We start from the raw sequence: 15,361 nt of genomic DNA, 5'->3' as shown, positions 1-15,361 counted from the left end.
TTTAAAGTCCCAAGGTGTAGGACAAAACGCTACAGGAGTAGTTTTGTCCCAGCAGCAATTGTGCAACTGAACAAATCTTAGTAGGTTTTGCACATATTTATATATTTATTTATTTATTTGCCCTTTGCATATCAGTTTTATGCTGACCATCTTTTAGTGGTTTTTCACACGTAAAGACCGATTCTGCTTTGGAAGCGAGACAAAGGAACACCTCCGTTTCGGCGTGTCAGAGGACAAGTTTGGACATGTCTATCTCGGCTTTCAATGCTTACCAGTCCAGTAAGTATCAGTGAAATTGTGGTGAGCTGGACATGTCCAAACTTGTCCTCTGATGTCCAGCTCTTGTGATAACCAGAGAAAGAGCACACAATGGTCTCGTATCCACAGAGCCATCCGTTTAGAAATGGTCCGGTGGCTTGTGCCGCGTCATCGCAGCTCGGAGCGCGGCACGCTGAGCGTCCTTAAAGGGGTCCTTAAAGCTGTGCTAACAGACCTTATTCTCTGTGAAGCCCGGAAAATTTTCACCGAAAGCCAGATAAATTTTTCGAATGGTTTCCCTGGTGCCTGTCTCTAACAGCTTCTGAAAAAAGTCTGATGGAAAAAAAACCCAAATCATTCCGCCATTTCCAGACAATGAAAATCCGATGACGGGGCTGGGACCACTCCTTCCACAAGGCGTGCTCACAGGCGAATGACATCACCGACAGGCGTGGAAAACTCACGCATGCACACGAGGGTTCAAGCTTGTCTGAAAACATATGAATCAAATCCATATAGTTTAAAAAAAAATAAAAAGGTACGATACTTTATGGACAGACCTCGTATATATATATATATATACACACACACACACAACACACACAAACTCAGTCTCACGGCATGTCGTGATTCAGCAGTACGAAATACACATTAATCTATTGGTTCGTCATATTGTCATGAAAAGTGCTAAATGTTCGTCATGGGAGCACAAATTATTCTAATTCATTCTATGATGGGTGCACATAATTAAAAGTGCAGCAGGGGGTGTCGGGTGGTTATGGTTAGGGTTAGGGGAAGGGGTTGGGTTAGGATATGGTTAAGGTTAGGGTTGGCGGTAGGAGTAGGGTTAGTAATAGTGAGTAAAAAAAAGTCACAAAATTTCCATCTTTTTCATGATGGGATAACGAAAAAAAAAAACGTGAGACTTGCTGATGTATACTATATAGGCAGATGCTATATCAGGATCACATATTTTACTCCCTAAATATCTGTGTCATTCATTTTCTGTTGCTTGTCCAGGTTGTAGCGGCAGCAGAGTAAGCAGCTCATCCCATATTTCCTTATTCTCTGCCAAGTCCTGTAACTCTTCCTAGGAGGACGTGCCTTGAAGACCTCCTTGGGGAGACAACAAGGGGCATCCTCACCAGATGCCCGAACTACATCAATTGGCTCCTTTCGATGTGAAGAAGCTCTACACAGTGTCCCTCCCAAATAGTTAAGCTTCTCACCTCCAGGAGTGTAAGCCAAGACACCTGACAGAGGAATCTCATTCATCTACTTCATCTACTACATCCTTATTCTTTCAGTCATTACCCAAGTTCATTACTGTAGGTGAGGATAGGAGTGCCTGTAAAACATCAGAGGCTGACCCAATCTGTCTCTCAATCTCACGCTCCGGTTTACCCCCACTCATGAACAAGACTCTTAAACTGCTCTGCTTGGGGCAGTGACTCTCCTGCAACCCAGAGGGGACAAATCCACCCTTTTCCAACAGAGGACCATGATCTCAGACTTGGAGGTGCTGATTCTTGCATTGTCATGTTGAGGGCAGTAATCTACAAACTACATCTGTATTTGTTTTGTTTATGTGATGTGTAGCTTCAACTCTGATTTATTTATTTTGTGGAAAGAGAAACCTGGCAAATTTTGATCAGAACAGGAATGTTTAGGCATTTGAAATTTTTCAGGTGCTTTGAAACTTTGACAATCCTTTGCACAAGCTCTTCTGCGCTGCTCGTTTTCTGAATGTGCGTTTGGTTCATCCTGGAATGTAATTAAAGAACTTTAATCCTTAATTGAGTTCAGAATTGCTGTTCTCAAGTCAGAATTGAACAACTGACACGACTGCAACCACAGCCGCGAGTGATGAGCACCAGAGTGAATCTTGTTCTACACGGCCCCTATTACAATTCCAATTTATTTTCCCACACTCAGTCTGAATCAAATTGAACCTGCTGACCAGACAGACACAAAGAGGCACTAAACAAAACATGTTGCACGCTTTCCTTACTCATTAAATGTTTGGGGTCCATTGAAAATTAACAACTTATTGATGGACAAATGGTACACGCTGCCAAACACTCGGCTTAAAGGAATTCAATTTTGTGGTTTTTGATGTCGTTGCTGAAAGCATCTTCCACTTTGCTGAAGCACTTTTCTTTTTCACAGAGTATCATAGAGAAATTATGAATCCGAAAGCTTAATGTCACTGCTCCCAAATACACAGTAGTTCCAGCAGAAATCCCATGCTGCTGGTGTTCCCCCCCGTCAGTATTTGAATGCAAAAATCCATTCGCTTAGCTCGGCATGCCAGATGCCGTTCTTTGTTGTGGCCGATTGCCCGCCATGCTGGGGACTGATATGGTTGCGTGCTTTATTTTGTCTGGCACTCCAGTGGGCCCATTGTGATTCAGTAGTCATTATCAATGCCCAACACATGTCGGCGTGCTTCCGACTGTCCTAGTAGCACACTGACCACCACGGGGAACCAAGCATGCTAATCCGTCCTGGTCTCAAGTGGATTGGGAACAATTGCTTGGCATTTGCAGCACTCATGAGGTTGGAGAGTGTACGTCTTCTTCTGTGCTATAGGAAATAACAGTGAGGATGCTGTATTTATCACATTGTGAACAGGACAGGCTGCTCTGACTGTTCTCTCCAATAATTTTAACATCATTCCACCAGCATTAAAAAAAAGATGAGTTTGGACATGTGGACGCTAAATACAGAAATCTTTGAACAGTGTGCCAGAGAGAAGTGAACTGCAAGTACATCAAATAAAATGTTAGTTCCTGCAAAACTAGATAATTCCTGTGGGCATGAAGACAGGAAGGACAGGACCATGACATTCTGATCTGTGACCTTAACAGGAGTGGATCAGAGATTTGGGTGGTGGGTGATTTTTTTTTTGGGGGGGGGGGGGTATGATTCATTGCAAATGGTCAATCTACTGAGGGGATTCCGCTCATTCACAAAATGACAGCACAATACTGATTGTAATATTAAAAAAAATATGCTAGCAGTAAGAAACTTTGCATTGTGAATACTAACATAAATAAGTCAAACTGCAAAGTAAAACATTCATTTTTTAGAAGCCATGTCTTTCAAAATCAACAGTGAACTTTTGACAGATTTAGTCAGGAATCTCCACAAACACTTTAACTCTAATACGGTGCATCTGAAAAGTATTCACAGCGCTTCACTTTCTCCACACTTGTCATATTACAGCCTCATTCCAAAATGGAGTAACATTAATTTTCCCCCCTCAAAATTCTACTCACAACACCCCATAATGACAACAAACTTTTGCAAATAATTGAAAATAAAAACTAAGAAATCACATGTACTTAAGTATTCACAGCCTTTGCTCAATACTTTGTTGACGCACCTTTGGCAGCAATTACAGCCTCAGGTCTTCTTGAATATGATGCCACAATCTTGGTGCACCTATCTTGGGCAGTTTGTTCATTCCTCTTTGCAGCACCTCTCAAGCTCCATCAGGTTGGATGGGGAGCGTTGGTGCACAGCCATTTCAGATCTCTCCAGAGATGTTTAATCAGATTCAGGTGTGGGCTCTGGCTGGTCCACTCAAGGACATTCACAGAGTTGTGTTGAAGCCACTCCTTTGATATCTTGGCTGTGTGCTTTGGGTCATTATCCTGCTGAAAGATAATCTGACGCCCCAGTCTGAGGTCAACAGCGCTCTGGAGCAGGTTTTCATCCAGGATGTCTCTGTCCATTGGTGCATTCATCTTTCCCTCAATCCTGACTAGTCTCCCAGTTCCTGCTGCTGAAAAACATCCCCACAGCATGATGCTGCCACCACCGTGCTTCACTGTAGGAATGGTGCCTGGTTTCTCCAAATATGACCCCTGGCATTCACACCATCTTTGGCTCTTCAGACCAGGGGATCTTCTTTCCAGTGGTCTGAGAGTCCCTCAGGTGCCTTTTTTTACAGTGACATGTGGGGTATTATGTGTAGAAATTTGAGGGAAAAATTAATTTCATCAACTTTGGAATAAGGCTGTAACTAACAGAATATGGGAGATAAAAAAAAAGTGAAGCGCTGTGAATACTTTCCAGATGCACTGTAAATATGCAGGTCATAGACGTTCATCCTACTTTTGTGGACAGATAATAGTGTAAAAATAATTTTATATTGGTGAATACACAGATATACTCAGCTTTTTTTCCCCAGTGAAAACACAGTGACTAAGAAATTGTGGTAACATTATGTTCTCAAAATTAAAAACTTTCTCTTGTTTAATTTTCTTTATTTATTTTTTCTTCATACTATATATTTTTTTCTTTGCATCATTCCTTTTGTTTTGGTATTTTTGGCTGGTGGAGAGCTCTATCTTCCCTCCGATCCATGCCTGGACCCTAATGAGCTTGACCTTCACCTCTGGCTGACTTTCCTGGGGCAACTGACATTTCCTCCAAATCAGGTCAAAATATCCAATTAGTTCACCTTGACCTTTTGCCCAAATGAATTCTTATGGTCAATTTTAGGCTCATCCTTTCCATTTTGAATCATTGAGCCCAGTGACCTTGATGCCAGTGTTTGACCATGTGCAAATTTGACCTCACCTGGGCAACTCCACAAACCAACCTTCATATGTGCAACAGGTTTGGTGCAGATTGTAGAGAAAAAATTTAAATTTCTTTTTAGAACATTTCAGAAACATATGACCCAATTTTACTGATTTGTGTGTGTTTTGTGTCTTTTGTTATCTTTAAAAACTGGAAGGTTAACATCATGTGAGGACGTGAAACACTGTGCGACTCATAGATGTTGTTGGCCTTTGGACAATCTGTTTGCACATGCCTCTCTTCCTGTTATACATCAGACTGTTAAACACTAAGCCGGATAGAACGTGAAATCAAGCCATCTGACACCATAATCAATTGTTGCCTTGACTGAAGGGTCTGCTATCTGGATCAACAGCCCCCTGGAGGTACGATTGCTCTGCCTCCTTGCCTCTAGGACAAAGGATGCAACAGTGCCAGTTGTCACATTGTACGAGACAGACGCAGGAGATCTGACCACAGAGCAACAGCTATGGAAAACAAGGGACGGAAAATACCCTCCTTATTGCTAATATTTGAAGAGACACGCAAAGTAACCCTGAAACATATGATGATGGTGATTCATAAATGAGGCCCATGAGAGATATCAGGCTAATGCTCCTGGTTTCATAAAGACCTACTTTTATTCAGGGGACCAGCTCATCCCCGGCAGTAGTCAACAGCTTTCCTTCATTCTGCAAGTATTTCCTTCTCAGTCAGCCAAAGCATAAACATTTTAATTGAACAAGAAGACCAAATATTTACTGATAGACTGGTCCCCATTTGCTAACAGAGCTTTGACTGGAACACTAAATATGACACACAAACAACTCAAGAATGCAAGTACAAGGTGATGATTTTACTGAATAGCCAATCTCAGAGCTGGAGACTGAAATGCCCCAACGATTGTTAATAGGGTGTGGCTACAGGTCCAGGACTTGTATCCCAAGTAGTATTGGCTCCAGGTAGAAGATAATATATGTAATATTTAGTGTTGCTCCAATACTGAGCAGCTACAACAAAAATCAGTAGCAGTAACAATTATTGCAGTATTACTATTACAAATGACTAATCCAGTTGACCATGTGGTGATCATCTCTGTTTTAACTTTCTGTGGCGACTGTCATTATTCCAAGTGCCTATGAAGGTTTCACAAAAAGAGCATAAACTTTACATTGTTGGAGATTTTTTAAAGAAACCTTTCATAAAGTGCCATGCTATCTAATGCTAAATTCTAACCCAACCCTAACCCTTCATGAGGGGTTAGACTTTTCCATTACTGAACCATAAATTATAACCTTAACCATTAGTGTTGCAAACATTCTTTCACCACTTAGTCCATGAGCCAGTCATGAATTTTGACCTAATCAGTACCACTTAACCCCTTAACACCTATTGTTGCATATATGCTACAATATTTGACTCAAATATGCAACATACCAAATTGACCAGTATGCCTGTTGTTGCAAATTTGCAACATACCATTATTATTATTATTATTATAACATAAAGTCATTACCAAAATACCAAATTACTATTATTTTGTGCAAAAGTGAAATTAATAATCTCAACATTATTACCATCTACTTAAAGGCAAAAAACACACACACAAACATTTTTATATACAGCTATATAAATTCAGGCGTTAAGGGGTTAAGGGGAAATTGGAGCAACTTTAATATTTGACCCCTGTACAAACTGAAATTGACCTTTGTCACCATTTTTGCTGTTTTGACCCCATAACTCTAGAACATTCCGTCATAGATGGTCCAAACTATACCTTTTTGGAATCGTTATGATCAGACAAGTAATGTGATATAGTTTTCAACATGACTGGAGCATTTTTAAAGTTTGACCTCTGTGTAATTCTTCATTGATCCCTACCTGGCTACAGCTACCACCCTGGATGGCTATCATACATTTTTATGTTGGCCATGATACACTGAGGCTGGATTCTAAGTGTCGTTTTTTTCCCCTTAAGTGATACTGAAAACCTGCTTGGCCCATGGACTAATTGTGCCTTTTTTATAGGCAAATCACTCCACCCACCCACCTATTTACTGTTGGAGGTATTTACACAGGGGCTCAAACTGTGCCAACCACAGACTTGCCATCTGGTGCCAGCCTGACAATAGATTTGATTGGGAATCTAAATACACCTTTGCTCTGTTGGCGTTTACAAAATAATGGACAACCTAATTGTATTGCAGCTCAGTATGTGTGCAATTATTAAGAGAAAACACACTGACTGTTCATTATCTTCTATACCCGCTATTCCAATTTAAGGTCATAGGGGAGCAGTAGCCATATCACAGCAGTCACTGAGCAAGAGGCAGAGAACACCCTGGACAGGTCACCAATATATCATAGGCTGACATACAACACTCTCACGCCATTGGTCAATTTAAAGTTTCCAATTCACCTTTCCAGAGGAAACCCCCACAAACACGGGGAGAACATGCAAACTCCACACAGAAAGGACCCATGTTGGAAGCAAACCTGGGATCTTCTCATTGTGAGGCAACAGTATTAACTAATAAGCCACCATGCCGGTGGTTAGCACTGTTGCTTCACAGCAAGAAAGTAAGAAGTTCCTGGATTTGCTTCCCTCCCGTCCTTTCTGTATGGAGGTAACATGTTCTCCCCATGTTTGTGTGGATTTCCTCCGGGCACTTTGGTTTCATGCTTATTTAGGGTCTGCTCCTTTTTCTGCCACTGACCAAAACAGTGTCTCTACATCTGGAGTTGGTTGCCGGGCACTGGACTGTGGCTGCCCACTGCCCCTACTGGTTGTATTGTATGTAGCTATAATTAGGATGGGTTAAAGGCAGGGGGCACATTTCATTGCATGTATGCATAATGACAATTCATTTGTTTGTTTGATCAAAACCTGAAGAGCAAAGTCTCAGGGAATGGATTATAACTGGCAAGTCAGTGTTCAGGTAGCAAACTAATAGGAACAGTTTCCCATCTAGAGTCTTTCATAAGTCTTCAGCTAAGTCCCAATGTCCACAGTTCCCTGTATACCCCAATATGTCCCGAGTTGTTGGGATCAATACACAGTATCAGATGGGTGGACAGAAGGATTTATGAAGTCCATTACCCCAGTCTACATGGTTTGCTTCATCATCAGCAACCTGACCTTGGATAGAGAACAATGAAAAACTTATGTTTCAGTCAAGCTTGACAATAACATCACCAAAAAAAAAAAAAAAATGGATTAGAGTAATAAGATCTGGACACCTATCATAGCGAAAATGAAACATCCCAGGAGATATAACAAGAATAAAAACTAATTTTGAGTGGATCTTGAAGAAATGAATGAACCTGAGACGGTCTGAATCGGATTTGAAACATATCAGGAGATCAATAGTACTAACAGGCCTTATTAAGGCATAGGAGGGGAAAAGAAAGAAAGAAAGAAAGAAAGAAAGAAAGAGAATGCAGAGGCTTGTTTCCACCACCTGCAAGCAAATCTTCTGATCTACGACAGAAACCTTCAAAAATACTGAGCGTCGTCGGCTTGATATGAGTGCTTGGCTGAGAAGATGAATGCTAACTGGGCGGAGAAGTTACCACACAAGCGTTTGGTGAGTTATGGTTTGGGACTCGTTCTGTTCCATTGATCTCAAACTTCATAATGGACATGACCTGAATTATATCTTATAGGTTTCCTGCAAGTTCAAAGTAGCCAAGCTGGTAAAAAAAAAAAAAAAGTATGCACACACACACACACACACACACACACACACACACACACACACACACACACACACACACACACACACACACACACACACACACACGCAGCTTTTATTGTGAGGACCTCTTCACTCTCTTACAGGTGCACGTTCTGGTCTATAGCGCCTCTGTCTTGCTTCTTTGTTTCTCTTCCCTTTCACTCGCCATCGAGAATAAATACAATTATCTCATAATGGGATCCTCTTTGATAAAACACAGTCTTCTGTCATTCTGTTGGAGGTGCCAGAGTGTTGGATGGTGCGAAACTCCAGGTTAAGTACGTTCTTTTATCACTGCGCCTTTTTATATGCAAATCACTCCACCTGCCCATCTATTTGCTCTTGCAGGTATTCAGACAGGGCCTCAAACTGTGCCAGCCCACAGACCGCAGCCTGCCATCCGGCGCCAGCGTGGGACTTGAAATAGATTTTGATTAGGAATCAAAAATACACCTTTGATCTCATGTTTGTTAGGCAAATGCAGCGACACGGCAATATTGCTTGAGATGACGCAATGATTCTGCTGGCGTTTACAAAATAATGGACAATCTAATTGTATTGTGTGCAGTTATTAATTTGTGAGGTGCAGCGAGCCATAAACGGCACTCATTTGCATCCAGTACTGACAGGTTCGGAGAAAGGCCTCAAACAAATATGCTGTTGCCTATAGATAATCAGTGCTCTGCTGCTGCCGGGCACAAATTCACTACCTGCTGTCAGGATGAATACACTGTCATTTTGTCAATAAATAGGAAATACAGGGCAGGGGTTTGCAATAATTAGGTTCACATTTAAATTGCAAGGTATTGTGAGATGATCCTCATTGCTGCCTGCTATTCTACAAATTTACAGTCCTCAGACAAGTTTTATTTAGTGGATGAGCAAATTGGTTCTGAGCTACAGGGTGGGGTTTGAAGTATTGGGCCACAGGATCCACAGTGTGATTCCCCCTCAGGCAGGAAAAATCACTAAGGTCGCTTGGGCAAGGACCTTAATCCCGACATTGCTCCCTGTGTGTTGAGTGCCTTGCATGTAACAACACTGACATTGCAGTGTGTGTGTGTGTGTGTGTGTGTGTGTTTGTGTGTGTGTGTGTGTGTGTGTGTGTGTGTGTGTGTGTGTGTGTGTGTGTGTGTGTGTGTGTGTGTGTGTGTGTGTGTGTGTGTGTGTGTGAGAATGGGTGAGTGTGACGTATTATCGTCAAGTACATCAAGTATTTACATCAGATGGAAAAGGGCTACAGAACTACAGTCTATTTCTATTCATTGAAGCCCCCACACCTACACACACACGAAAGATAGAATGTGCACATACCACTCAGCCCACAGTAAATACTGGTATTTACGAGCTGCACATCGTGTCGGTGAGTAGATCGCACCACGTAGCATGACATTTATGCATGAAAGATTTTTTGAACATTTCAGCTTGTCAAGTGGAGTAAAGAAGAACTGAACAGAGTGAGTGGTGACGTCAGCGGATCGCATCACAGATCACATTATAACAAGAAGTTAAATCTGTTATAAACATACTTTAACAGCTGCACACAAGAAGGAAAGAACACACAACTGTTTTACCAAGCCATGACAATGTAAACATGACAAATAATTACCTTTAAAGATGGCTCAAAATGCTTTCTGCAGCTTGTTAGGTGCGTGTGTGCATGTGAATGGCTGAAGATGGAGCAGTCCTCTGTGATTTAGGAAGTGATTATAGCTGTTTTCAACGGACAATTTGGAGAGAAAATTATTAATCTGACATGGCACAATCTGGTGGAAGTGGTAGTTTCGGCTGTAAAGTGAACTTCTTCGGTGAAACGAGATGAGTGTGCATGCGTAGAGGGGGGTGTTGAGCCTGGTGATGCAAGCAGGAAGAACTAGACATGAAGGCATCAGATTGGTTTTTTGAGAGCGGACCACGGGGCTTATATTGGTCGGAGTTTTATCGATGTTACAGCTGCTACAGATGTCTGATCTTTTTCGTTCCTTTTTCTGAATACATAATGTATTGACGACTGTTAGGATAGACGGACCATTTCACCCAATATAACAAAAAGTGTTTCTGAACAGAGTTACCTACCTTAGCTTTAAATGAATGAATAAATAAATAAATAAATAAAAATGAAATAATGTTACTGCAAAGAGGTCTTGTCAACAGGTGATTGCAATCATGATTTCATACAAGAGCAGTATCCATGTTAGTCTTTGAGTCTTTGAAGAGCAAAGATGGGCAGAAGATCTCTAGTTTGCCAACAAATGCATGAGAACAATGTTCCTCAAAAAAAAATTGGAATGGATTTCTGTTTTTCTCCCTGTGCAGTGCATATCATTAAGCAATTCACAGAATCTGGAGGAATTTAAGTGGAAAAAAATGGCAATGGTGCAACCCTGTGCTGAATGACATCTTTTCAACAACACAGTGCAAAACCACATTGTACACACATTAGGAGTGGCTGCAGGAGAAGGAGGGTGTGGATACTTGACTGGCCTGTCTGCAGTCCTGATCTGTCCCCACCACAGAATGTTTGGAGAATTTTGAAAAAAACAAAACAATGATGACCCCACACAGCTGCACACCTTAAGATGTGTTTGCAGCAAGAATGGGACAAAATAACACCTGAAATGTCTCGTCGCTTGTATCCCCAAACCAAAACATTCTGACCTGAGGCCAAAATATGTCCATCGGGTATTGCAAAGTCTTTGCGTCCATCCAGTCCTATTACTGCCAGGGGCTTTAAATTCACACAGACCTTGCAGAAATGCAGTAGTGGATGTATATTAACGAATGAAATGAAGTTGAGCACACAAAATATTAAATATCATGGGTTCATACTGTCTGTAATGAAATACAAATCAAAGTTAATGTAAGAATCACTTTTAGCCCTCTGGGGCTGACGCCATCGTATACGACAGCTAAGACCAAGCTTTACTAAATTATAAATAACTTTTGAATTATATGAGATAGAAACTTACTCTTTTTTTGCTGAAAAATTAACTCCACGGACTTTCAAGCCAGCCGTCGGCCATCTTTGTACTCCTCATAGAAGCTGTGTGATGAAGTGCACAATGTGAGTGTCCAATCGGAATTGGTTCACCGTCACATGGTTTTCCAAAATCCAGTTGTAGGGCAGATTTAATTCATGTGAAAAGCCAAAGATTGTTTTCAGTAGTGATATGTTACTAGTTGGCCCATTTGAATAGCCCCCTGGGTGCTCCAATGAGTACATACATACTATTAGTACATACTCAGTGCGCCCTGCGCCATTACGCACAGCGATCAGTGAAAGCAGGAGCAGACGGAGAGCCTCTGATGACAATCTCACATGCTCAAAGAGTGTGTAACTATCAGGATTGCTCCACTAGTTTGCATGTGAATGTTACTGGATAACTCTGTTGCTTTCTCTGCGTAAAGCACTGTTTACCATATCAATGGACAGCAAAATGCCATTTTGTATATTGTTCAAAATGTGCATTTGTGTTTATTGTTTGAACCTTTTGTTGTTCAGTCTTTCACACAAGACCTCAAATTACCTTTATAAAGTGTCAAAACAGTTGTTTATTATAGTTTGCTGTGTGTTTTGAATAAATGTGTGTGGAAATTATTTTTCACTTTATTTTTTCCTTGCCTATTTTTGATTGTAAACCTTTATTACACTTATAAAACACAACAAAAACATAGATATTCTGAAAGCACAGGTTGTCCTGAAAAAAAAGATAAAACTTCCCAAAATCATAAAACTTGATTGTGGGATGCAGGGAGAGCTATTAACAGCAATAATAAAACATTTATGCCAGGCGAGTGAACTGTCCAAAAAATGCCCTCGGACCCCAGAGGGTTAATATGCATTTTCCATACACAGAAATTGCACTGCAAACTTTAGGCTTTAGAAATATATTTCCAGTGACTATGACCTTTGACCCTCTGTTACTAAAAAGCATTTGGGTTCTTCCAGTCAACCTTTCTAAAGCAACATATATTAAAATGTTTGGTAACAATCAGTATGTACAGCAGAAAAAAAATTTGTGGAGTCCAGCCCTTCCCCCTGTTTGTAGGCCTTTGACCTTATGGCCCCTGGCTCAAACATATCCTGCAGGCCTTGGTGGGCTTTGCAGTAAAAGGCAAAATGAGTTATCACAGCATTAGACTGTGCAACCAAAATCAAAACATGTGACAACCCCCCCACACACACACATTCACAATCAAAGCTGCTCAGTAGATGTTCCACAAATAACCCGTTGTCATAGCGAATGTTGAGTCGTCCACCCAAAAGACTTTAATAATCCAGATCGAAATCAAACTCCACGTGCATCATTTAAACCATGTGGAATGTGTGCGATTTGAGCGCGAACGCTCTCCTAAAAATAATCCAGCGGTGCATCAAGCATTTTATTTCAAGGATGATTATACGTTTGCGCTGGGCTGAGTTCTTTCATTAAAGCATGGCCAGCCAACCAGTGTGCTCCACTTTCATTATTAACTTCCAAACTATCCTCCGAAGAGCTGTAATTCCTCTCGCACGGACACAGCTGCAGGGCCGGCACAAAGGGTTGAACGTGACGGACTCCTCACGCTGGAATTTGCAGCACGAGTCTATTAAAAGCAGTCAGTAAACACAGTGAGATTAGTAGCAGCTGGTCAGTTCACATAATTAAATTGTTATTGTAGCACAATGACAGCCGATGTTCTTTTTCCCCGTCTTAGTCACGGACAAACAAGAGTCTATTTTGGCTACTCTTTTGGGTGTGCCTCTCAAAGCTTCGTCCGCACGTTCAGGCTGTAATCAACAACACTCCATGCTCAGGCATCGGAAGAGACCACAGATTTCCCCGGATTAGAGTTTGACAGCCGAATCCGTTCCATCCTCTGCAGCTGGGTTTAATCACTCGATCGGTAAGAAAGCTATTTAGATGTGTGGCAGCTCGCCAAGGCAGAACGTGGCTGAGGCGAAAGGTTAACAGTTTCATCAAGAAGGCCTTCAAACCATTTGGCCTTGACTGTACGGGTCACGTGATGGCACTCAGAATACTTTCCGGTCAAAGTGCAGCATCAGGACTCTACTCATGAAGGGATGTCAAACAGTTTCACAAACATGATGCACTCACGTCATCTTGTTTCTTAAGCGTTCACTCAGCAGCTGCACACCTTGACTTGTTTCTTCTGCATCAGTTCAAGGTGTCACACTCTGCCCCCTCCAGCTCTCCCACTCGCTGCACATCCATCCTCTCTGACATCACATCAGGCTTCAGGCTTTCAACGGTTCCAGTGCAGCAGTGGAGACTGTTTCATATCATTTTTGAACAGCCAAAGGAGTGCATATAAGGTTTAAACACATCCCGAAACATTGGCAGGAATAAAGAATTTTGCAACTTTGAATCAAACTAAAAAATGAATCACTGTTTTCAAAATGCTCAATAAGCCAAATGAAACGGTTTGGAAAATGGTTCATCATTTTAAAATGGTTTAATCACTAGATTAAACAATGTTTCATAAAATAATTCAGTTTCAAAACACAGTTTGTAAAGCACTGTTATAATGTGCAAAATGAGTTCCTTGTCAGATGATGTGCACAGAGTTCATCAGAAAGTTTTGTGCATGTTCAAATCTGACTGGAGATCAGAAATTTGTATATACTTATACCTTTCCTGCTGCTGATACTTCATTCTGAGCTTCTGAAAGCCGGGGTATCAGATCAGCACCCACAAACACGCAGCTCTGCTGTCACAAAAAAAGCGCGTCACATCTGACAAGTAATCTGCACCCCAATTACTATTATAATGACAATGGATTCTGACCCAAAATGCATAGAACACCGCCATCTAAAGGGTGGGAGTGTAGATACCATCCAACTGTCACACAGCCGCTGACTGAATCACACTTAATAAACAGAATTTTCAGTTTTGCACATTTATTTGTAAAAACCCAACACACACATTAAAGTAACTTCTTGTTCATTTGGCTGCTCCCAGTTTTGTTGGGGGTTGCCACAGTGGATACAGCCAGATCAGCATTGGTATTTGGCACAAGTTTTATGCCGGATGCCCTTCCTGACACAACTCCAGTTTTACCTGGAGAAACACACAGCTGCTGGTGTTCCAAAGAGGTCTCCCATCCAAGTACTAACCAGATCCTGCTCTGCTGAGCTTCTGAGATCTGACGGGATCAGGCTGACACAGAGCAGACCGGCTGCGTGTGTTGTTGTTGTTTTTTTTTTAATAAATTAAACCAACCAGTGATGAGGCAGTTCATTTTCCCATAATGCCATTTAGCATCTGTTAGCTTTAATGCTCAAACTTTCAGAATTAGTGCATTATTTTAAAACTAAAAGATATTTGTGATATTTTCATTTTGTAAAAATGACAGTTAATGTTAATATCCATAAACCGTCCGGAATTAGTTTGGTTTTTAAATCAAACCATAAGTCAAACCTGGTTTGCTGTTTATGCCTTATGGCACATATCAGGGGCTCTGTATGCTGGGAATGTAAATGACTGTTCCTTACAACAGTGGGCAGGATGCACAAAGACAAAAGCTCTGACACATTGTGTTGGGTTTGTGATCACCTTTGATTCTACTCAGAAGTATCGGCGGTGCTTAAACTCAAAACTGGCTTGTCAGTAGCTGACAGTGTACCGGCGTCAATACTAAAAGTTAGCGGTTAGCTGTAGCTTTCACTAATTTTTTTTTTTATCAGTTTATCAGTTTATCGGTTTATCGTTATAAAAGTTAACTTTCAGTTAGCAGATTAGTGGTTATCAAAGTTCACATTTTGGTTAGTTGTGCTCACCACTGGACTGAGC

The 15,361-nt window shown here is 41.2% G+C and overlaps 1 pseudogene; it reads right to left on the bottom strand.

The window, feature by feature from the left end:
- Positions 1–14,636: 14,636 nt before the first annotated feature.
- On the bottom strand, positions 14,637–14,755 carry LOC117522745 (annotated as a pseudogene).
- Between the last annotated feature and the right edge of the window lie 606 nt (positions 14,756–15,361).

The sequence above is a fragment of the Thalassophryne amazonica genome, chromosome 12 (genome assembly GCF_902500255.1).
Source record: "Thalassophryne amazonica chromosome 12, fThaAma1.1, whole genome shotgun sequence".
NCBI lineage: Eukaryota > Metazoa > Chordata > Actinopteri > Batrachoidiformes > Batrachoididae > Thalassophryne > Thalassophryne amazonica.
Note: the sequence above shows the minus strand (reverse complement) of the source record. Positions and strands in the feature narration are given on the sequence as shown.